The sequence below is a fragment of the Protopterus annectens genome, chromosome 5.part0 (assembly GCF_019279795.1).
Source record: "Protopterus annectens isolate FY-2018-M chromosome 5.part0, PAN1.0, whole genome shotgun sequence".
Classification (NCBI taxonomy): Eukaryota; Metazoa; Chordata; order Ceratodontiformes; family Protopteridae; genus Protopterus; species Protopterus annectens.
This window is the reverse complement of record NC_056735.1, coordinates 851,093,568-851,119,228: the sequence shown is the minus strand read 5'-3', so window position 1 is coordinate 851,119,228 and position 25,661 is coordinate 851,093,568.

Sequence of the window (25,661 nt, the reverse complement as noted above, 5' to 3'; positions counted from 1 at the left end):
TCAAGTACCATCAGGTATACATATTTGCTTGCAGTGATGTCCTGGGAAACACAGGATGAATGCAGCTGTGTCTCATATTGTGGCCAGTAGCCTACATATTCTTGCATATCATGCCATTCTGGAGGGGAAGCTGCAGAAACCTGCTGCTGGGTCTGTGTAAATGGTTCAACACCTTGGTACAGTGGTGGCAGAGGATCCCATGCTTGTACATCCATCCATGTGACAGTATGGCCATATCCTGCTGTGGCCATACCTCACAGCTGTACAGATTCACAAAGGTTACCCAGAAGCAGGGGTCATAATTCTGGACATTACCCCTTCACATTGTGGTTTACGAGCAAGATTGTAGCCACCCATTCTTGTGTTTGCAGCCAGGGATAGTTTGTGCACACGGCTGAGTTTCAGACTTCACACACTCCATGCAGCCCATGCTTTCACCCCCCATATTATTCTATCCTCTTCCATACATTATGCAAACATTATCTGATGTTCCCTATAGTTGTCACCTCATCCCAGCAGTAATTTGGTGTTGGTCCACAGTTCATGCAGTAGGACATGGTGGACATGTTACTGTGATTTGTCCACATGGCCTTGCGTTTGGGTTCTGTGGACTGTATTATGTTGTTATTTGGGAGTCCATGACTTAACATACATTGGCAGTATGGGTGAGACACAGGCCTTTGGCAGAGAACTGTAGACCATTTGGTAGTGATGCAGGCCAGCTGTAGCAAGCATTTGCATTCTGTCACTCCTACAGTCCCAGACTGCAATACACTATATTCCCCTGAAGTGATAGGGTAAGTGTGCAAGGTGTTCATGCCAATACTTTCTGTCATTATTGATCCAGTGGTGTGGATGCTGGCAGGGTGCTGCTTACAACTAGGGACACACTTGCATGGGGCACCTGTTCTGCATGCTGCATTCTTTCTCTATTGCCATACAGAGGTGGGGGTCATATTGTACCCATTCCCAACAGCAGGGATAAGACTGGAGAGGTACCTATGGGTGGTGGTGGGGTGAGCTGGGTGCATGTGTGCTATGGGCACTACTTGCATCTGACACACAGATATGCATGGGGCATTCCACTTATGCTGGCTTGTGCAGGGACATCAGCTGTTTCTCAATACTTCATTCCTATGACCTTTGTGGTCTGCCAGTGTTTGGCCAGACAACATCAGTATTCTCTACTACAAGCCCAAATAATGTGCTGCAAACTTGTATGTACAATTCCAAGTATGTGTCCATTTTACAGTTACATATTATACACTGGCTGCCTGGGGTACTTCCCTCTGTGTACTGCTTGTATGTCTGGGCCGACATTCATGCCATGTCCATCTCTCAGATGGTGACACATATTACTTCCAAACATTTACTATGGATTACTGCTGGAATGTTTTTTGCTGAGAAGCATTGTGTTTGGCACTGCATTTGTGAGAACTTGGCCCTGTCATCGGCAGTACTGGGCAATGGCCACCAGGACAAATCTCACCATACATACATACTGACCACTCTCACACAATATATGACACACACCAACCTAACACACAGACCTGCATATTGTACACATGCTACAATCTATCCTGCTACCTTGGCCAGCTCAGGTAATCTGTGCTCCACTGTTATTATACCTACACATACATGTTACTACATTTCTACATATGATTGGGTGGGGGGGTGCACACCTGACTGTTATTACATTTCTACATAGGATTTTGGGGGGACACACCTGACTGTTACTACATTTCTACATATGAATGGGAGCACACCTGACTGTTACTACATTTCTACATAGGATTGGGTGACACACCCGACTGTTACTACATTTCTACATGGGATTGGGGGAAGCACACCTGACTGTTACTACATTTCTACATAGGGCTGGGGGGCACACCTGACAATTGTACACATTTGCTATGACGTAACTGGTATTTCAGGTACTCCATTTCATTCTTTATTCTAACCTATCATGCTGACTGGAGGCATATCAGTGTACTACAAGTCTGACCTGTTCTAGTCTGTCTGTGTATGTCTGGGGGGGATGTTCTCCATAGCAATCAATCAGAGGCCTTAGCACAGCCTTTGTTTGTGTTTGTCTATGCCTGTCCTGCTGGCTGAGACTGTTGTTGGGTATGTGAGCCTCTCTGACAGGCATGTGTGTGTCCTATGGACGCACATGTGGCCCAGCACATCTCCTGCAGTGTGTTTTGTCACATTGTCTAGTACTGGCTACTGTGGTGACACCAGTATTTATTACAGATCACATGCTGCCACTATAGGTGTCTACTATCTGCTGGCATCCCATTCAGCCATCCGATTCCCTTGCATGCTTGCATCCATACCATAGAAACAAGTAACAATACATAATACTCCATTCAGCAATTGGTAGGAGGAGTGACTTACCTTGTGGCTGTGCCAGTATTGAGGATATTGCTGGAGGGTTGACTATGTTGGATGCTCACAGTACACTCCCTATACATGGTTAAGCACAGGTAGTGTCATGTTTGCCATCCCTTTTACTGTATATGCGAGTCAGAGAGAGGTGTCATTCCCTGAGTCACTACTGTGTCAGTGTATGTGCTATGCATTGCCTCTTTGCCAAGGCTTGGGCATACTGGGCATGCCTCCTTCTGCCTACTGGAGTAGGCTCAGGTTGTTCCTCCTCCGAGTCACTCTGTGCCTGTGCAGGCCTTGGCAATGGTGGGGGGGGGGCTGTATGGCCCTGCCCTATGCTGTTCCTGCTGCAGCTGTTTTTGCAGGATCATATTGTGTAGCATAGCACATACAATGACACATTGGGTACATATAGCTGGTGAGTACTGCAAGGCTCCACCAGATGTATCCAGGCACTGGAACTGTGACTTGAGCATCCCGAACACATGCTCCATTATTATTTTGGTCTGTGAATATGCCTCATTATGGAGTTCTTGTTCAGGTGTATGTGTGCATTCCTGATGGGAGTCATCAGCCACAGCTCCAGTGTGTAACCAACATCCCCCACTAGGTGACCGTAAGGGATGTCTCCATTGGCAAATCTCTGGTACAGCTACGTCAGATGCCAGATGTGGCAGTCGTGATAGCTTCCAGGGCAGCCAGCACACAAATTCATTATAATGACCTGGGCATCGCACACAACCTGGCAGTTGATGGAGGGGAAGCCCTTGTGGTCAATGTAGACCCTATCCCGCTCACCGGATGGTGCTTTGATGCATATGTGCGTGCAGGCTATAGCACCCACTACCTCAGGGTATTCTGTTATTTGGTGGAAGAGACGTATATTGCTGGCCAATGCCTCATGGGCATTGTGGAAATATATGTGCTCACCGGCATGTGCTGACATGGCATCCTGGAACTGGTGGAGTACCCTGGATGCTGATGCCTGTGAGATCCCCATGATATCCCCAGTTGGCCTTTAGAAGGTACCTGTGGCTAGTATTCTTAGGCCTACACATACCTTGGTATCCACTGGGATGGGTTCCTCTGTGTTAGTTCTGTGTGTGAGGTGTGGCCAGGACAGCTGAACAATTTGCTGTAGGAGGTCCCTGTTCACCCTATAGTGCTCCACTATCTCCAGGTCATGTAGCCCTTGGTAGGTTACCCTGGGTCTGTACACTCTTCCCCTTCTTCTCACTGTGGGTTGGTTGAAAGCATTCTCATCCTCACCACCCTCAGCCTCTTCCACATGTTGATTTATGATAGCTGCTGCAGACCCTATCATTTTGTTGCCATTGTTAGGTAAAACTTCCCCACTTGTGTACACCAGTGGTGTAGAGTATGTGGGAAAAACCAGAGGGAAAGGTGTGTGCATAGTTTATAGTGGTGTGCTGGGCTGGGCTGGTCTGCTGCCTGTGTAATTTGATGATTCTGATACATTTCGCCTGTCAGCTATGCTAGTTCTCCTTTATTATCTTCCTGCTGCTGTTTTCCCTTCCCATTGCCTTCCTGTTTAAGCCCAGTGGTGTACCACACAAACATAGTGCTCAGACGTGCACAGAGCTGCTATTTCCTGGTTTACTTTTTTTTTCCTTTAAAACCCAGTGCATGGCGTGCACACCTGCTTAGGCAATGTAAAGAGTGCTCGGCAGTCTCAGACACACCCCATTGCTTAGATCTGCTAAGCTCAGGGCAAACCCAAGCCACAGGGCTCCAATAGGCTTCCAGTATGCCTGACACAGCTAGCTCTTAGGCTTGCACCATGCTCTTCCTGCACCAACACAGTTGGGTGCAGGCTAGCCATGAGGGAGCATCTGGGATTCAGTATCATCCCCCTCAATTATTTACTAATGCATAGTTACAAGTCCCACACTGAGCATTCCCTCTTAGCAACCACTATTCTCTGGCCATGTTGTCTTCTGCCTGCCATTGAGTATAATGGCAAAATAGTGATTTTGGATACAATGCTTATTTCAGTTTTTTTTTTTTTTTTTTTTTTTTTTTGCCCAATCCCGTTTGCACGATGCTGCCCTACTCTTAAACAGCCGAAATCAGCTAAGAAAAATAAAAGTTATTTTTTTTTATTTTGGCAACTGTTTTCCATGACAATGGCAATATATTTGGCCATTGGCATGCTTTCAACATAATATACACCCTTTATTTGGAGCTGTTATGGCTCCGTTTTGTAGTTTTCAGAAATGTACTCGGTTACTGAGTACATTTCTGCAGACTACACTAGTCCTGCACGTCCGGCTGCCAGTTTCCTGGATCACAAATTCACCTCATTTGCATTTTTTTCACCTGCAAATGGGGTAATTTGCACACAGGAGTTGTGTCCATGCAGGAATAGTGCAAGAGTGTTCATGCACATCCCTGGAGCTTATTCCTGGATCGCAAGTGGCCATATTGCCTCCAGCAGCTCCTGCACTATTCCTGCACACCGTGCAGAGCTTGCTGAATCCAGGGGCATATCTTTAACATACTATAATACAATATTCATAATACTTACTTGTTGTTTTTCTATTTCTCCATATTTATTTTTCATATTTCTCATTATACCATTTTCTGCTTTTATTTTACTTAAATAGAAGACACTTCTTCCATTTTTATTCTTGAAAAAATATCTTTGTTTATACAGCATCTCCTTATTTTTTCTTGGTTTTTATTACATAACTCTTCTTTTTTTATAATGTACTTTCTCATTTCTCTCTAAACTTTGTAATAGCTTATTTTCAAATTTCCATATATTTTTGTCTTATTCCATATTCCCTTTTGTGTATAATTATTTTTCTATTTCTTTTTAATCACCATCCAACATTCTGTCCAGTTATTATAAAACTCTCATAGTTATATGATCTTTCCATAATTCCCATATATTATTTTCCATTCTCATTCCACACTTTTTGGTTTATTCTTTTAATCCCTTTCCTATTTTTTATGTTATTTTCCTGTTTCTATCCATATTGCCATGCAATCCAAAAAATTTGTTTCCACTCCCTCTTCCTTTTACAATTTCTATACTTTTAGAATCTAGGACATAATCAATCTCTATATGTACTTGTGTTTATATATTCCCTTATACTAAATTTCTACACTTCATGAGTTCTCTATTTTTTTTTATCTAACCTATCTTTTTTTATTTTTATTCCTTAAGTCACAATTAAAATCTTCTGCTACTATATATATATCCATATTTACTATTATACAATTCGGTATGGCATGAAACAAACTTTCTCTCCCTTTATATGCTATACTACATATATAAACTCTATTTTCTCATGTTAGGTCTACCACCAATAATTACTGTAATCTAACTAAAGTAAAAATCCAATATTGTAATTGTTGTGCTAAATAGTACAGCTATCTGTGAAGAAGTTTTTCTTCCCAAATTTCAAATTATACTTCCTCTCCATAAAATTTCTGTTTATAATTTCTATTCCTTTGTTAAACCTTGAACATCTTCTAATACTATTATGTCTACTTAACATTTATTACACCAGTCTAATATTCCAATTCTTCTTATTAAACTTTTGTATTATTAACATTAACCAATACCATTCTAAGATTGTTTCTCTCCTTCTTATTCAGTATGAAATTATGTATTTTATCCATTTCTTTTCTTTTTTTACTTTCAAGCCTGTGCCTTGGGATTTCCTTGTTGTATATGTTACTCTTTCCTGTACAGTTTTACTTTTTAATTACCCTCCAATCTACATCTTCCCCATCACTCACATCTGACCTCTGAAGGACAAAGAAACACATATAAGGGGAAGGGGAACCACTGGCCAGACAAATAGAGATTGTGCACACCAGAACAATTTGTGCAGTAACATAGGTTCCCTGCAGTGTATGGAGTCAGTAAACAAATGTCTGTTACAGTGCTATGTAGAATATACCACACATATTATGGAAAACTGCTCAGTCCAATGGACTCTGTACCACAACAGGATACAACTCAGTTAATAAGGATAGCATACAGCCAGGAGATCCCTCAGCTAGTATATCACTGAGGTGCTGGACTGTTTACATAGGTTCATCAGCCAATTGGTTGTAGCACACAAACTCCTGGAAAGGATCTCACTCTTACTATTGAAGGTTATACTAGACATAGTCCTACACTTAGAGAATAACAGCCCATGACTAAACCCACATCTGACTATACAACTGTGTTGTCCATATATTTCTTTGCATATAGACAGCTATGTACACCTTAGCTGTCTCTCCCCACCCCCATTAGACAGGATTACCCTCAGCTATCTGTACGTGGCACATATGTGCTATATCTGCATCTGTTGAGTGTGATAGACATATATATATATATATATATATATATATATATATATATATATATATATAAAACATATAGAAATACATTAATTATAGACAGGCACAGACAGGGGGAGAGAGAGACAGATAGAGAAAGACAGACAGAGACAGACAGACAGATCTATATATACATATATATATATATATATATATATATGTATATATATATATATATATATATATATATATATATATATATATATATCTAGAGAGAGAGAGAGAGAGAGAGAGACACCCTGAAAGGCATAGCCTGATGTCCTGCGTCAGTCATTTGCACACCAATTGTAACCAGTGGCATATGCTAATATGAAGGTGAGCTCCATTGTGTAATAGTAGTGAGGTAGGGGTTGTATTCTCATATCACCCACTCTGTGTGTGTGTGTGTGTGTGTGTGTGTGTGTGTGTGTGTGTGTGTGTGTGTGTGTGTGTGTGTGTGTGTGTGTTTGTAGGTTAAAGCATTTTGAGGCCTTTTCCATCCAGTAAACCTCCCATTGCCCTACTTTACAAGGCCTGCTGATGTCATTCACCTTAAAAGCACCTTTGAACATTCCTCAGCCATGTAAGCTTCATGGCACATACAGTAAGTATGTAGCAGTATAGTACATGTAACTAGATAGGTAGGTGTTCTAATCTCAGCACATGTGTGTGTGTGTGTGTGTGTGTGTGTGTGTGTGTGTGTGTGTGTGTGTGTGTAGGGTAAAGCATTTTGAGGCTTTGTCCACCCAGTAAACCCCCTATTGCCCTACTTTACAAGGTCTGCTAATGTCATTCACCTTAGATGCACCGTTGAAGAGTCTGTAGGTATATAGTCTCTGCTGCACACATGATAAGGATGTAGCACTATAGTACAAACAACTAGATACATAGGGGTTTTAATCACAATACTGGCAACTGTGTGTGTGTTTGTGTATGAAGCACATCCCCTGTGACTGTTGTGTGTGCTGGTTATACTATTTTAAGGCCTGTTGACTCCCTCCACATGGCGTTACTTTAAAGGGCCTACTTATGTCATCCACCTTAGATGTACTATTTGAAACTCTACAGGCCTTACCACTCATCTGTATAGATGTATGCAGAATGTCCAGATGCTTGCTACATATATATGGTCCATGTCTAATAACAGTGGGGGTTTTCTGTCAAATCATTGGCAAATCCATGAGAGTTGACATCACAAATAGTGACAGACATGTCAGATTCAGATGTTATACCCTTCTGAAAATTCATGCTGATGCAAAACCTGTTACCCTATCAGTTGTCTAGGTTTGTAAGAACAATATATGAGAAGTTTCCCTATTTTGGGGGGTTTATCCCACCATTCTTAATGGCATTCTCAAGATTAATTGCTGTAAGAGGTTGTGAGTTATGTCTATAATCTCCATAGCGCATACAATATTTAGGTAGCACTATAGTACATACAAGTAAATAGGTAGGTGTTCTAATCTGACTGCTGCCAACTGTGTGAGTGTATGTGTTTCTGTATGCATATCTCCTGTGGCTGCCTTGCCTGTGTGTGTGATTGTTATACCTGTTTCACCCTATTAACTCCCCCATTGCTAACCTACTCAGGGCCCCTACAGATGTCATCCACCTTAGAAGCACAGTTACACATTTTCTAACACAAAGGCACTGTGGCACATGCAATACTCATGTCAGTCTGTATTGTAGATAACTAAACTGGTATGTGTTCTAATCTGAAAAGTGGCAACTCTGTGTGCATGTGTGTTTTAATGCATGTCTCCATGCAGCAGTGTGTGTGTTTGAGATGGCTCTGCCATGTTAAGGGACTGTTAACCTCCCCAGTGGCAATCCTAACAGCATCTGCAAATGTCACCCACCTGAATAGTAGTGGCAGACACTGCAAAACTATAGTAGCTCTGTGGTGCTTGTGCTACGTATATATAGCACTATTGTATGTAAAACTAGGCAGGTAGAGGCTCTACTCTCAACAAGGGCAGGTCATGAGGGTGTGTGTGTGTGTGGGGGTGCATGTGTGTGTGTGTCTATGTGTGTCTGTGTGTGTATGTATATGCCCTTGCAGCAGTGTAACTGTGTTATGGCCACCAGCATACCTCTCAACCCCTCACAGAAAGACATCTGGTTAAAGCCATACAGAAAGGTGGGGCAAAGGCCAAACATTGAGCACAACCTTTACATATTGCTGTGACAAGCATGGAAAGTAGATACCAGAACAAGTTGTGCATTCAAATGGATTTTCCAAAGGGTATGAGTTGTGACATAACATCCTTTATTAATCTCTAACATTAGTCTTTCATGATTTTCCACCAATTTGCCAGAAAACCACAATGTTATGACAAATACAAATCAAATATGTGGGAAACATCAGGACATTCTGCAGAAATATGTACAGGTCAGAGGTATGGCCACTATCTGTACCATCCTGCAGATTGCAGTCCATGTTTGCCAAGGTATGACCTGTGACAACAACTGAAACATTACAGAAGTCCCCATAGTATAGGACAACAAACATTTCATACAGTTGTCTAATAATTGTATAAAGCAGTTGTTGCACATCAGAAGCACCTTAATGTTATGACAAATAACATAATCTAAGGTAATGTCTCACAAAGGTGTCATATTAGTAAACCAAAGGAAATCCTGTGCATTGCCCTTGCCGTGGGTATGGTATGTCCTGCTAAGTGTCACTTTACTACAAGATGTATCCCACAGTCCACATTTGATAAGGTGGCAACCACAATCTGTGTTGCCTATGTGCATGCAATATGTAGACACGTGAAGGCCCTGTGACTACCTGCTGCCCCCAATGACCCACATGTATGTAGCTATGAATGCTAACTGCCACCACACACATATAAAGGTACTGCCTAAGGCTGTGTCAACTGTAACTAGTGTGCAGTCTGTCATTAAGCCACAAACTGCTGTTAACACAGTGCAATGGGTCATACAGTGGGTATGGAATGGTGCCAAGGTCCTGGCCTCAATCTGAAGGAAGACAATAGTGTCAGCATACCATACAGCAAAGACATGGTCCCACTATTTCCCACATCAGCAGCAAACTCATAAACACATAGACTGCAATGACAGACCTGGGTACTCAGCATGCTAACAATGTTGCATTCAGGAAACAAGTAGTGACAGTGGTTAGAAAAGGCTTATATGTGGTTCACCACATAGATAAAGGGGCTGTATCCAGACAAAAGGTGGATATTACCTCTGAATAGTCCTCAGTCAGTACAACAATACATTTGCAGAATGGCCGGTCTGCTATGCATCTATGCAGACATCTGCGGAAACTGTAAAGGCTATGTTAACATCCACAAAATTCATCCAAGGTCCTCAAAGGCTATGTTAACACCCACAAAAGTCATCCAAGATCCTCAGCACCTGTTCCACACAGACAGCCTCTAATCAGTACTGCCCCAATGGTTACTGGTCAGGTTGTCCACAGACATCTGTGGCATGCCTAGATGGCAATGTTGTGCTCATCCCTTCAACAGCTGCCTCATATATGAGAGTATATGTGCACATTACTGGCATGACGGGCCTGAATCATATATGACACAGCACAAAAACCTGATGGAGAGACACGTTTGTCAACCACAGGCTGCCCTGTCTCATGAATGCACTCCCCAAATTTGCCAAGCACAGTACCATGCAGACCCTCATCAATTGCTTCAAGGTTGAGTGGATGGGAAATAAAACAAACATCTGTCCCAGGGGTCCAACCTGTGTCCAGCAATGCCATGGCCAACAGGTGCTAATCAATGATTGTGTTGGGGGTGAAGTGAGGGCCCCAGGTCCAGTACTCTAGTAACCTCCTCTGTAACTATGAACCTGTGATCCTAAGGAACACCCAGGTGACATGTATCAGGACTACCTTGCTGTGTCAAGGGTTATGCATGCAAGGTTACACGTTCTACCCCCATTGTCCTTCACACACTGTTCCACGCATACCTTGGCAATGAAAAGGTGTCCGTGTTGCCACTCTGCCATCTTGAGCTTCTGTAATGGCAGCAGCTCACCACAATTTACACACACATACACCTGGAACAGAAACAGAATAAAATATGTGAGACAACAGTCAGTCAGCAGTATTAGCAGTAATAAAGCATCATGGCACAAAGGTACATACACTTTGATAAATACACATGACAATTGGCAGCAGACAGCACCGTACAGGGCATATCACTACCACACTACAAACTGCCATTACCTGTACTATATTCACCCTGTGCATCAGACACATATTAGCATCTCCCTGCATTGATGGTATGGATAACAGAGATGTGGCACAGGTATCATCACATGCACAGGGTGTAGTGTGGAGTTGGAAAATGCCTAGCTTGTGACATACAATTGAAATCATGTGTGTGTATCTGGAGGGGTGCTGGTAAGGTGGGCCATGGAGAGGAGCTGTGTACATCTGTCGGTCACCTGCATGTGACAGTGATTTGTGAGTGTATGCATGAATACAGTCAAGCCATGTGCTAGTCCTACACGAGGGTATGATTGACAGCCATGGAATGTACATGGCAGAATGTATAGTTGACCATCTCTGGCCAAGAACACAGGAACTGGTTCTGCCAGGAGTGCCACTGACATCACCATGCCTAAGGCCAGATGAGGTACTACTTCCTGATGGTGACCAGTGCCTACTGGTTCTGTGTCCCTCATGGGACCGCCCAGGACCAAGTGTCCATGGTCTGCCACATTGCGGTGTGGACAACACCGTCCCTTTGTTAGTGCTGGTGGTACTGCCACTATGGAAGCATGAGTGTGCATGGTCACATGGTCTCTCAGCTGATGCTGTTGCTGACCTATGTCCATGTGTCCAATGCCCTACTCCAACCACATGTTCAAGCACAGACATTGCATGGTTAAGGACTGATAACATCTCACCCCACCATCTATCCACTACATCAGCAAAATGACATAAGGCATCACCAATGCCATGGAGGGATTCATACATACCAGGCAGTGTTGGATCCATGAACCTGAGCATCCATCTGGTGTACCATTCACAATGTGTCTGTGCTGCCAGGATGGATGGAAACATGTGTCGAGTGACACATGCTGTGACACTTCTGACAGGGGCTGGATAGGCAGCAGTCCTCCTTCAAGCACCCCTGTCAATCTGTTTGTGTGGGACCTCACCAGCTCTCTGGCTATGGCTAGTATCTACAGTCACAGATGCCATAGTTGCCACGCTACCCTGTTCAATGCCACCACCATCCAAATGCCCAGTATCTCTGGCTCCTCAGGACTGAATATGTGTTGGCTGACTGTGTGCAGGGACATTGGGGTGGAAGTGGGATGTCAACCAATAGGACAGATTCAGCCCCCAACAACCCCACCTGTGCCTCACAATGGTCACCATCATCATCAGTGTCTAATGAGGCGCTGACATCAGGTTGTGAGAGGGACACACTCTGACCCCCATGCTTACCTGTGAGGGGAAGACAACATGACTGCATTAATTCCTGCACTATATTGTTTGATGAGGTGCCACAAAGGCATTATACAGACCACTCCCGCTAACACATGCTATGCACAACACCCAACCAGACCACAACAGACACACTCTGGGCAGGCCCTCAACAACATGCAGTGCAGCTATGTCCAGTTAATGTTGCTAGTACTATACACCTGTGAGATACATAAGAAGTCAGAGTATGTAATGGGCCGTCAAATAACACACAGTGTACCCATGTAAACAATAGTAATGCACCCCTGTGTAGCACAGTGGCTACACCTATACAAAGTATGTGGGACTATGTTACAGCTCCTGCAAATATGTTACCGTGATTACCAGTGTGATGCACTGCAGTGAACCCCACCACAAATGAACATGAAACTTATTGCAAGATGGTTATGCTTAACAGTTGTGTGCACTGCAAACTGGCAAGCCTTAACATGCCAGTGGTATAGATGACCCATAAAATTATAGCACACTATCATCAGCTATAGGTTGATGTTCCCCAGCCATACCAGAAGTACCTATGGAGGTGTGGAGGAGATGTGTTGTCAGCACACACACATATGGTAATGGTGCAGGACAATATGTGCATTTATCAACATGTACAGTACAAGCTGTAATACTACCCAAATTGATGACATTCACTATATGTGTGCATGTGTGCATTACAAAACCCCCAACCACAGATGCAGATTGACCTGACATATGCATACAGGTATGCAGAGGCTGCCACTATGAATGCTACAGTATTAACATGATGACCACTGGAGGCTTACCTGGATGCTCCTCAGCTGTGGACTCTGTGCCACCAACTTCCACAACATATGTACTGATGCTTTCCTGTGAGCTGGTGGCTGATGCCATGTTTGCCAGGAACTTCTCTGTGGCTGAGAGTAGTAGTTGTGTAGCAGGCCATCCCCCTGTGCCAGCATAGTCCCTGGCCACAGCAGTGGCCCTTTGCTGTGCATGGTGTATGAGATTGGTAGCATGGTGTCAGATCTGCTCATAGCTCCTGTCCTGGTGGCCCACATTATTCACTGTTATTACCAGGTCTGCCCACATGGCAGCACTTTGTTGCTGGTTATGGTGGTTCCTTGACAACAGCACCCAGTGATGGAGTCTCAGCACATTGATAATTGCATCAGTCTCAACTTCTGAGAAGGCTGGGTTGCATCTTCTGTACATTCCACCCGAAAGACATAAACATGGGAAAACATCACAGGACTGCATAAATTGCTCACCATTATGTACAGACCCAGCACATCCACATTTGCCAGCACTATCCACCACTAACCCCGACATCATACCCCTGCCATCTAACAACACAGTATGTCTGTGGGTATCGGCAACAAACTCACAATACTCATGCATTTCCCCCCTGATTCATAGGTTCATAGGTTCATAGGTTAATACTAGGCTAACTGCCCTTGTGAGCCATTGTAAGCCTAGCAAATTATCCCTTGTGAGACTCAAACCCTGCACCTTGTGTTTGTAAGGCAAACACCTTAACCATTAGGCTACCCTCCCAACATCCTGATATTTCATGCTACTTGCTGCATGTGGTATGAAGTGCTGCACTGCATGTAGCTGTTGCACCTATTACTGCTTGTTCATAGGCTGTCTAAATGGTCTGCTGTGGTGTCAGCCTCCTACTGTAGTAGTAATCATCTGTTCTGTAAGCCCACCCCTCAGGTCTCCCTGGCCTTTCTCCCACCGATTCTGGATTATATGTCTCGACAATGTCCTACAGTTTCCCCAACCAGTGTGGTTGATAATGGTGTCCTGGCACTGTGTAGCACCTGCCACATTTACATGGATGGACAGCCATCTACAGACACCAATGAACACACTGTGTGAGAGATGAAATGACTGCAAGAACCTGCAGTCCATGCTCTCTGCCTGTCAAGGCTGCATATCTGTCCACAGACAGGTTGTCAACACAATCAGTACACCTCACACAACACCCATACCTACACAACACACATAAACATCTGCAGTGGTTCTCAATATTCACATCCACAAACACAGGGGATCTCTGAGGTCAAGCCACACATGAATGCTACAGCCATATACAGCACATACCACACATGGCCACACACTTGTGTTTCACAGCCACACAGGCTTGAGCCCATGTCAAACATGTTACACATAGGGGACTCCAGTGGAGACACACGGGTGTGCCTCTGGCCTGGCTGGGTATGTGGATGGTCACAGTTAATTTTCTGACAGTCGACAGACTCAGCCATATTGCATATGCACTGCTGTCTCCCACCAGCAGGTACTGTCAAGGGTCTGTCACTGTACATGCTGGTGTGCCTGACCTGACATGTACATCCATGGACTATATGCAGTGAGACATGAGTGAGCAAAATGGTTATATGTCCCAGGCAGATATGTCCCTAGTCTTATGCAGCATTCTGCTGTCACCCAGATGGATGCCGCAATACAGTCAGGGAATGATTGCCCTTAACATGTGCACATTTATTCAGTGATATTCCAGGGGTTCAAGTATTTGTGAGTCTGGGATGATATGGTACACAGACCACAATGCTCTATGACAGAGGCCTCCATCTGTCTTCACTGGTCTTCATGCGTCTGGCAGTGTTTCCCACCAGCCCCGTAGTGACTGCATTAGTAACATTGGTGAGGTTATCACTACCAACATATGAGTGTCAGTACAGCATACATTGAAGGCCATGTTGCTAAATGCTAGAGGTGTACACATGACTTTGCCCTCATTGTAAGCAGTCCTACCCTGGGAACAGCAGACATCTGTGCAATCACACAGACCATGGTTCAAAGCTGCAGACAGCATCCCAGCCTTACATGGTTAACCATCCTATCATACATGCAGAAGGCAAAATGTAGTTGGTAATGCCATGGGACACGGGGTTCCCTTATACATGAGATACATGCACACCTCCATGCTGTATAGGCAGTAAGATGCGCAGGAGAAACTGCAGGGGCAATTAACCATTGCTAATATGAAACTATGCAAATCATAGCTAGGTACTGACCAACATATGTGAACAGGATGTCCATTCTACCTATATGGACCTCATCAACTGTATTAGGAGTCAGGTCTGTACCCTGATCCTAAGTCAGTTGAATGACCCTAACATACATTGTAAGATGTACCCATGCCAGCATACAAATGACCAGAAAGCCATCAACACTGGATGTACAAACACCTTGGTGCGGTCAGGGGCCACCCTCACATGAGTAGAGGTGTATTGCAGTTGACATCACACAACACGGGTTACCACTGCAGCATCCCCTATAGTGTCATCCTCCATGGTAAAGCAACCATCATGCAGTCACGTTTGCAGTCACCATCTCCCAAAATAACCAACTAGCTAGGCTCAGCCATATGTACACCTCCAACATGGAATGCATCCTCTGGGGGGGTTTATACAGCCTCACAGCCCCCAACCCCTCATTCAGGACTGGCACCAATATGCACACATACACACAAGTGCTATATGTGCATTTGTATACATGCATGTAGTCAGGTATACCAGACAGGCCTACATCATCCTCTGCAAGGATATATATACCTGTCTGGTGGACATGTGCAATATATACTGTCCATAACAGAGATGACATAACACTGTCTGAGAAAAAGTATGGGCAGGGCCCCATTCTGGAGCAATGTCACCTTAGCATGTACATGAGAATGGGATTGGTCCTGCAAACCTGCACAAAAAACACATTACTTACATTGTCTACATCCACTACAGACAGTCATCTCCCCTACTGCACATATGTCTGCAACAGCACAGGTAGTAGTTGCTCACTTGTGGTAAGCAAGGACACCAGCTATGCCATTGCTGTTGGTATAGCATACTGGATGTGTGACAGAGTTGGTGTAGGCTTCACCCCCTGTGTTCCACATCAGTATATCAGTATATGCACAGTACTTCCCTTGTCTCCTATATGTGGGCAACAGGTCACCACTGTCATGTGATAGTCATGCTATACATCTGCCACGGGACCCTATCACATCACATGATGCATCCTACCTGACCCCAAGCATAAATTTGCAACACCATAAGGAGCCCTACTGAAAGGAGGACTGAGTACCGCCTTTGTCCCATCCATTTGATGGATGACCAATGTCACCACTCTTTACACTAAGATGGGGAATCCCCCACTCAGTCACATGATACACCCAGCAGCCTAACTAGGCTATTCTCTAAGGACATAGCACAGTTTCAAGTGAACCCCATTAACAAGGACATGTGTGACCTGGACACACTCCATTATGCACACTTAGGCTTTGTCAAGGAAGGGTTCATGTCTGCTACAATCAGGTGACCCGGATGACACAGTCACCAAAACCGTGGACGGAGGGGTGATACTGCGTAATGCCTACTTTGAGCTGGACAAACTATGTGACAGTATAACCCACATGGCCATCATTGATATAACACTAAGTATGCATCACACCACATGTTACCATAGGGTAGCACACCAGTGTGCTGCCACGACCCACTTATTCCACAGAGGGAAATGCACCGCAAGCGGTTCACTCATACATAGGTGTGTAACCTGTTGTTCCATGTTTGGGCCTCTGTTATGTGTGATGTAGACATCTGAGGTGCATGTAACAGCCATTAGCTTATGCCAGACCATGTCTGCAGATGACCACATGCTGTGTGTCATCATGGGATTCCCTAGTGATGTGGACATCTGCCTAGGAGGGTCTCACACAGATACATGACCGTTGTCAGACACATGGCCTCAGGCCACATACCAGAGCATGCTGTGTGAACCCCTGTGGGGAAAGTGATGTCCCCACATATTATGAGAGTACAAACAACATCCTAGGCATGCAGTCAGTCATGAGTGTGCTGTGGACATTCTTTGGCAACATGACATGTCAGCACAATGTTGCTTCCATTGTAAGATAAACCTTCTACATGGGCCATGTCATACAAAAGGGTATGTCATCATGGGACATGGGGTATAAACATCCCTGCACCCCCCCCCAATGAGGACCGTTAATGTGTATACTTCCCTGTTCATCGTTCACATCACACAGCACATGCAGCAACTGGGGACATCACAAAGGTTCCCCACCAGGGAATACCAGGGCATCAAATGTCTACCACACAGTGATAGGCCATAAAGGCCAAGTGCAAGTCATGCTCCACTCTGTTAACACACGCGCGCACACACACACACACACACACACACACACACACACACACACACACACACACACACACACACACACACACACACACACACATACACTCAACCTGGTGTGTGACATGAAGTAGCCTTGCTGGCAGCTCAGATGTGTGCCCCACCCAATCAGCCTGCAGTGGAATGGACACCCTGTCCACATCAGGCAGTGTAGCTATTTACATCTTTGCAGGCATAGCCTGGATAACTGGATGGTTAACTGCACATACACCTTTAGAATACAGCCTGTGTCCCTGGTGGATGGGGGCACCAGGTGCTGCCTTGCATACACATGGGCTAACATCTGGCCTAGGCATATGGCTTCTCAGGGCTCATAGCCTAGTAACCTGATATGGCGCAAGGACTTGCAGATATGGCCTGAGTGGTGTGACAGACTATGTTGTTATGTGTCCACACCCATCACTGTCATTGACTGATGGGTGTCCCCTATGGGCAACATTACTGTACTATGTCATCTAGCCTACATCATCTGAAAAAGGTGAGTGGTACTACAAGTGCACGTGGACATTCCAGCAACATCTGTGCTACACAATAACTGAGACCAGTGAATATGTGGTATAGGGTGTCCTCCTCACAGCTGTTTGACATCTGCATTACCTGGATGTTTACAGAATGTGTACATGTGCCTCATAGATGTAGCCCCCCTGCCAGACAAATGTGCATTTCCAGATACCAGTTGGACAATATGTGATGGTTGTCCCCAGAATTTGAGGAATGTGTCTGTGACATGGCAGACCCCTGGGAACACAGTAATGGTACATGAACATCTGGTACTGTATGCATTCCATCACAATGTATACTCAATATGTATGCACTGCTGCTGAGACAGAGCCAGTGTCCCCCCACTACTAAGTATCTATAACCTGCTGTCCAGCTGCAGGGTGTCATCAGGTATGCTATCCATAGGTGTCAGGCAATCAGATGCAGGTGTGAAGTACACAGTGACCTAGCCATAGTACATCATTAATGGTGAGGGACACCTATACAATCTTTGAACTAAGCCTGTATGACATTCACAGACTGAGGCAGGCTCACTGACAGTACATGATGTCATATGCTGGCTGTAGCCACCAGTTCTTACTGTCAGTATTGTGCAACAGGCAATACAATTTGCACTAATATGTGAGCTGACCATTGCTGGGGTGATACAGGGGCCAGAGCTGTGATCTATGTCATTGCAGACAAGAGTTGTAAGGGATGGCCGTAGGTGCTGAACAGCAGGCTAACAGCCACATGTCAGTCCAGGCAATGTTGTTGAGATCTACAGTTTAAATTCTTATTTATCATGACTGCATCCACCATCTGCATTCCATTACATGCTTCATTCAATGACATACCTTGTATAGTGCTGTATTCCTTTGAGTGAAAAAATCCAGTTGTAGTATCCTAGAGAATCGCAGTCTGTCTTCATGAATAAAGGGTCAGACTTGTTTCCCATAGGCAGCAGCTTGCCTTTTGTAGGTAATGCTCATGAACCGATGATTGCCTGTGCACCAGTCTGTGACCCCCACTTGCTAATTGCTTCCAGAACAGCTGGGTTGCCTTTCCATTAACCAATGGCATGGCAACACAGTGCTATAATTAAGGCCTTCATGTAGGCCATGCCACTTTTTCTGGCCTGTGAGGAGGACATTATCAAGGTGTGGGAGCTACAGCATTACAGAAGGTAGGTAGAAATACTGTCCACTGTTTGGATTGATGTGTTATGTTGACAGCTTTGCATGCTGTGTTTGGCCATTGTTAACAGACTTTCAGATTCTGTATCAGTGTACTGTTGAACAATGTGTGTTGGGGTCAGCCAGGAGACAGGCAGATGTGAGTGCCATAGATTCATTTTATCTGAATGTGCATACTGCTACAGTTGATGCTGTTCTATCAGCTGTGTATGTTTGTAGGGGGAGACTGTGACACATGTCCCTTTCACATGAGCACACCCCAACCCTTGATGTATGAGTGTCGTGTGAATGTTCTGTTCCAGGTGTTTGGGAGGTATGTTAGGTCTGTAGCAGGTAGCTGGACATACTGCTGCATGTATAGCAGGCCGCAGCTACTGCACTCTGGCCGGGAGTCAGACTAGGGATTGTGAAGACATAGGGGGACAGCAAACTGTTACTGTCAGTGAGGGAGTGGTGTCAGCTGTTCTGTCACAGCATGGCCTGGTTGAGGGTACCTATAACAGTCCAGGTGAAGCATGTGACTCTGGTACATATGTAAACATAATAGTGCCATCCAGAGAGTGATAGGTGACATTTAGAACACATATTCATAATTGTGAAATGTGTCCCACCCTGCAGGCCTTTAACGTGCTACTGTGGGTGGCAGTGACTGTGGTGGGAGCAACCAGCTTTGCTGGACATTGCATGGCTCAGTTATTCCTATGTTGTATTGACAAGCATGTAGTTGTGCTATAGACTGGGTTGTGGGCCAGGACTGTGGGTGTCCAGATGTGACACATGCTAGGAATGTGACAGACAGATTACATATAATATATAAACAATATATATTATATACTAATAATATATTATATATTAATAATATATTATATATACCATAATATATTACAATATTATATTATCATAAGATATATTTTTAATAATATATTATATTATGACAGGTGTATTTGTAAGACATATGGGCATGCATACAGTCTGTTACACATGATTGGCATGGGCATGTGTGTTCAAATGGGTATGACGTGTGACACTGAGCTGTCTGTCATGGTTTGTAACCCCACTGTGCACTGCATTGCCAGTATGTCAGCACACACAATAAGCTTTATGACAACCCTGCCATAAGTAGGGGTCAGAACTGTGTTTCTTCAGCAACAGTATGTGCAGTTGTCAGCTGTACCTGATATTGTAGGCCTCATGTACAACCAGCAGCAGCATTTATTTGTCTGTGTACTGGTTTGTTGTCTCTGTCAGAAGTCCAAGTTAGGGTTGCTACCTTTTTAAATGCCCAAATTGGGACATTTTTGGTACAAACATCAGATTTTGCAGGCAAAAACATACAAGAAGTCAGTACAAAGGACAGAACTTCACTTTTTGCCTAAATAAAAACTTTTTCTTGTAGCATTTTAGTTGCTTATTCTGTTTCTGATAACATTTAGGTGTTTTAGATACAGATTTATGCAAGTATTGCATAACATATGGGAAATATTTTGTCCTAACCTCTGAGGACAATAGCCATTTTGTTAGTTTTTTGGCAGAGCACAACTGCCCAAAGAGGGACCGGCCCTCACAAAGTGGAACAGGTGGCAACCCTAGAAAATGCACACTGTGAATTGTCCCAGTATATATAGGAGTAGTGTGTCACTGGCAATCAGGATATGCTTGTAAAAAACACTTGTTTTCCATGGTTCAAGTTGACCTACTGGTGTAATGCACTATGTTGTAGTTAACAAGGTCCTGGGTGCAATACTTAGCAGCAGTGTCTTTTTTCCCTAATGTTACATCACTGTACTGAATTGTATATTTAGAAAAAATGCATTAATTCCCCAGAGCAGAGTTGGTGTAGTGATGCATTTCTCCAACTGTAGTTCAGAAGGTCCTTGGTTCAAAATCTGGCAGTGGTGATTTTTTTCTCTACTGTTACATGACTACTGCATGATATATTTACAAAAGCAGCTCTAATTCCACAGAGCTGATTTGGCCTAGTGGTGCATTGCTTTGACTCATGTGCACAGGCTCCTGTGATCGAGACTTGGTGCTAGTGTCTTTTTTTCTCTACTATTACATGACTGTACTGCATGATATATTTAAAAAAGCAGTAGCATTTCCCCAGTGCTAATTTGGCCTAGTAGTGCATTGCTTTGACTTTAGGGCAGAGGGTCCTGGGTTTGAGACTTGGTGCCAGTATCTTTGTTTCCCTACTGTTACATGACTGTACTGCATGATATATTTAAAAAGCAGTACTAATTCCCCAGAGCTGATTTGGCCTAGTGGTGCATTGCTCTGACTCTAGTGCATGAAGTCCTCGGTTTAAGCCTGGCTGTTTTGTTGCTGGGCGGAACAGTGTCTGAATCAGATAGAGTGATTAAAGTAGTTGTTAGCAGGTTTGTGCAGTTTTGCACGAATCACCTTGATGCCAAGCAGCACTTAAGTCCATTGAGCTTTGCGTAGCATCGCTTATCTAAGCTTAAACCCACGCTATTTCCAAAAAAAGAAAAGAGAAAAGGGCTAATAGGAAAGTGGTAAAATGGGAGCAAGCAATGGGGAAAAACATTATGAACCGCAGTCAGAAATGTGCAGGACAGGTATAGGAAAGGACCATAGCTCTCCACTTCTTGTGCAGCAACAGCTGTGCCTGATGTGGACAATTTGAAATTTGGAGCCTAACACCCCACAGGGAGGGGTGTGGGCAACATAACATTGTTGATTAATTCATAGGGAAATTTATTAATGGCTGTGTACATGGGTGTGAAATGTAGAGCTATGTATGGGATGACATTTATTTTGAGGGACAGTTGCCTCTTTTTTTAAGGTGAGAGTGGGATGTTGGGGAAGGTTTGTAGGTACATTTGGGGAGGTAAGTTGGGTAGGAGAGGTTGCTTTTGAAGACAGACAAGACAGCAGACAGGGGTGGTGTATGACACATGAGGGGGGTAAACACCTTGCAAGCGGCGGGTGGTTGGGAATCAGAGGACCAAGTGCCCCCAGATGGAAACAGTGGGACTGAAGTCCCCACCCATGGACAGTCACCACTGCCCCTTCATGGCCCAGAAGGTAGCTGTGCTGGGGGCTGGGCACTGGGGCCAGCCTGCCCCTCAAGGTGCGCCAGTCTGCCCTCTGTCTGGTGCAGGCGGTCATCCAAGTCCTGCTGGATGACCCTGCGCACCATACTTCAGAACTGTTGTCAGGTGACAGGGTCCTCTCCATGCCCAGGAAAGGGATGAGCCCCATCCCCTGAAGGGTTTTCACCTGAGGGTGGTGCAGGACCAGCGGAGGAGGCAGCTTGAGGTTGGGACCCACTGTCGTGGCCAGATGAAGTGAGACAGGTGGAGCCGCTGGGATCTGCCAACCCAAACGTGCTATAATGTTGAGGTTTGTCAAAGTGTATTGGTTAGTCATGAACAAAACATTTCAACATTAGTTATAACAGCATTCATGGGTATTCCAATTCACCCAGAACAATAGAATTACATAGCATATGGAACACAGGCATAAATGGGATAACAGTCGTTATTGTAACAGCATACCAGAAACAGTTATGGAAACAGGCCAACAACAGTGGAATTTTGCCAAGGTATGTTAGTATGCAACATTTGAAATATATGAACCATAATACAACACAAGGCCCATCATAAGTTTTTCAGAACGATATACATGGAAATTAAACCATACCCATAGTATAACAATAATAATTTGTGGTGCAGATAAGGGGTGGGTGGAGAGAAAAACATTCCATTAACAACTGTATATGCTATAGTTTTCACAACAGAACTGCTCAATACTCTACAGGTCTGCCCTTACTTTACATTTACATGTGCCCTGCAGCTTGTGTAGCACATACATACCTCTCAAGCTGTCGACATGGAATGGCATGGGCCCAGCTGTAAGAACTATAGGTACATAACTACAGGGGACTTGTACATGACAGGGTAACATATATGAGTAACAAGGTGTACTATGCACTGATGCTGTGTAAGTATGCTACTGGCATAGTTCAAATGGAATTATATCTGTATCCCAGGTTAATGGCAACAGTGATCAGTAGCTGTGACAGCGTGACACTTGTGAGACATGCATCAGGCACAGTGCATAGTGTATATACTTAACCTGCTATAATTTATAGGCAGGTTTTGGACTATCTGCACACATTCACACACTCACCTGGCATACAGCCATATCAAAAAAAAAAAAAAAAATTATTATATATACACTAATATGTATGTAATGATCTGAATGGAGTGTAGTTCTAGATATAATTAATGTCTGTTGCAATACGTAGATAGTATTATATGTGTTCTATTTCTCTTGATCTAGACTAATAACTATCCATGGTAACCTAATATCTGTAAAAGGAACTCATAGCAAATCTTCAATTTTGTATAACCTATGTTTTAAATCTGTGGAGCTTTTCTCCCCGGGCCTCCACTGAAAATGGAAATTATCCAGCTGGACTAGCCCGGTCAACAAATGTAAAATAAATAAATAAATAAATAATAAAAATAAATAACAGTAGAACATTTCAGTGGTCTAATTCAGTTGGAATACTACTCTACTGCCTGACATTTTATTTAATGGCATGCTATCAACTTGCTGAGCACTGCTGTTATTACACTAGCACATCTGGACACTGTTTATTAGTATGCCTGTCATACAGCTACTACAAACACTTCTTTGCCTGCAAGCCCTGTGGAGAAAATATCTGTTACAAGTGCATGACAGTTGCTACAAATAAGCAAGACTACTTGTCTGTAAATATAAATATATGCTAGTTCCAGTCCCTCGATTGAAACCCTGATCTGTGTGTACAAAAATGAACAGCATATCAATTTCTTGTAGCATTGTCGCCTCACAGTAAGATGCTGTCCGGTTCAATTCTCAGCTAGAGCGCCTTCTGCGTGGAGACATGCGTGAATGGGCATACCTTCGTTGCAGATTGTGCATCAGGGCTGGTAACTCAGCACGTAAAAATCAATTACCAATCATTAGCGGACCGGCGTTCCGCTGTGGCGACCCCTAACCGGGAAAAGCCAAAAGACACAAACAAACTGAGCTACTGGGCCACTCCTGAGGGCTGTTTGACTGATTTGTGCCTAAAATTCACTTTGTTACAAAGTCTGTCCGGGTAATATCAGTAGAGTGTCACAGAAGACTGCAGTGACAGTTGCACATACATGCATGAGATTCATTCATGACAGAGATAGTTGGTGAATTATGTATTAATACTTAGAATGCAGGTGTACACATTTAACCCCTAGTGGATGTGAATATGTGTGATCTGTACAGATCATAGCAAGATGCTAGGTTGCATACCCGACCAATATACATTTGCACATCATATATTTTCAGTCTCCACCTATTACAGTCTCATACTTGCCTGCATCAGTGTACCTACATTTAGGAATACATTGAGCTGAAATGAAAAGGTTAACACAAGACAATCCTGAGGGGAACAAACTATAATACATTACACATTACTATTCAAGGTTCAAATCTTAGTGCAGAACATATATCAAATTGCATTGTATCTTGTTTTACAGCTCTACATCTACACTTTAGCATAACACTTGTTTATCAGCAAAACTTCACTCAATTCATGGTGTCATACCTATATTTGCAAATATGGCTATGACACCATGAATTGAGTGAGGTTTTGCTGATAAAGAAGTGTTACGCTAAAGTGTAGATGCGGAGCTGTAAAACAAGATACAATGCAAAACTTCACTCAATTTGTGGTGTCATAGCCATATTTGCTCCAAAGCAAATATGGCTATGACACCACAAATTGAGTGAAGTTTTGCTGATAAAGAAGTGTTATGCTAAAGTCATATGTCATAGCCATATTTGCTTAGGAGCAACTGTACAATTGCATTTTTTTAACAACAGTCCAGAATAAACACAACTGTTGGTGGACATACCTTTATTGAGGGTTACATGACACAGTGGTTTATTAAATTCAAAATTCTGAATGCAGTTGTAATAGATATCCTGTAGATGATGAATGAATGTCAGTTATTACCTTCATGGTTTCAATCACAGTGTACTTTTTTACAAGATGCTTAGTATTATTACAATATATACTTATGTCATTCCTACACAGTATTACTGCAATATTAGCTTTCTTTCATCAATAGTAGCTTGTTTGATGCCTTCATCTGTATTGCACAGTACCTGGCATTACTCACTTATATCAGTGTTGGTCTGGAACACATTTTATTGCAGTACACTCAGAACACACTATACCTAATGGCAGTAAACAATGTACTCTTTTTTTATTTATTGTACTATATATTGCAAGATAGATCTGTACTCACCACACTGTCTCTGCAGCCTCACCAGACACCCCACATGGGCCTCTACATTACAAGTCCTCTCCCCTGCAGCTGTAGGAGGAAAAATGGCCATCATATATACCTGTTTATCAAATATTCATGCTAGAATTGGTAAAGCGATGGTTCATATACTTACAAACTACTGGGGCATTCCTGTCCCAATCATTTTGAATCCATTGGGCCAAGAGTGCCCCCTTTATCCACTTCAGGTTGCCATAATGATGATGCACCTGCTCACCA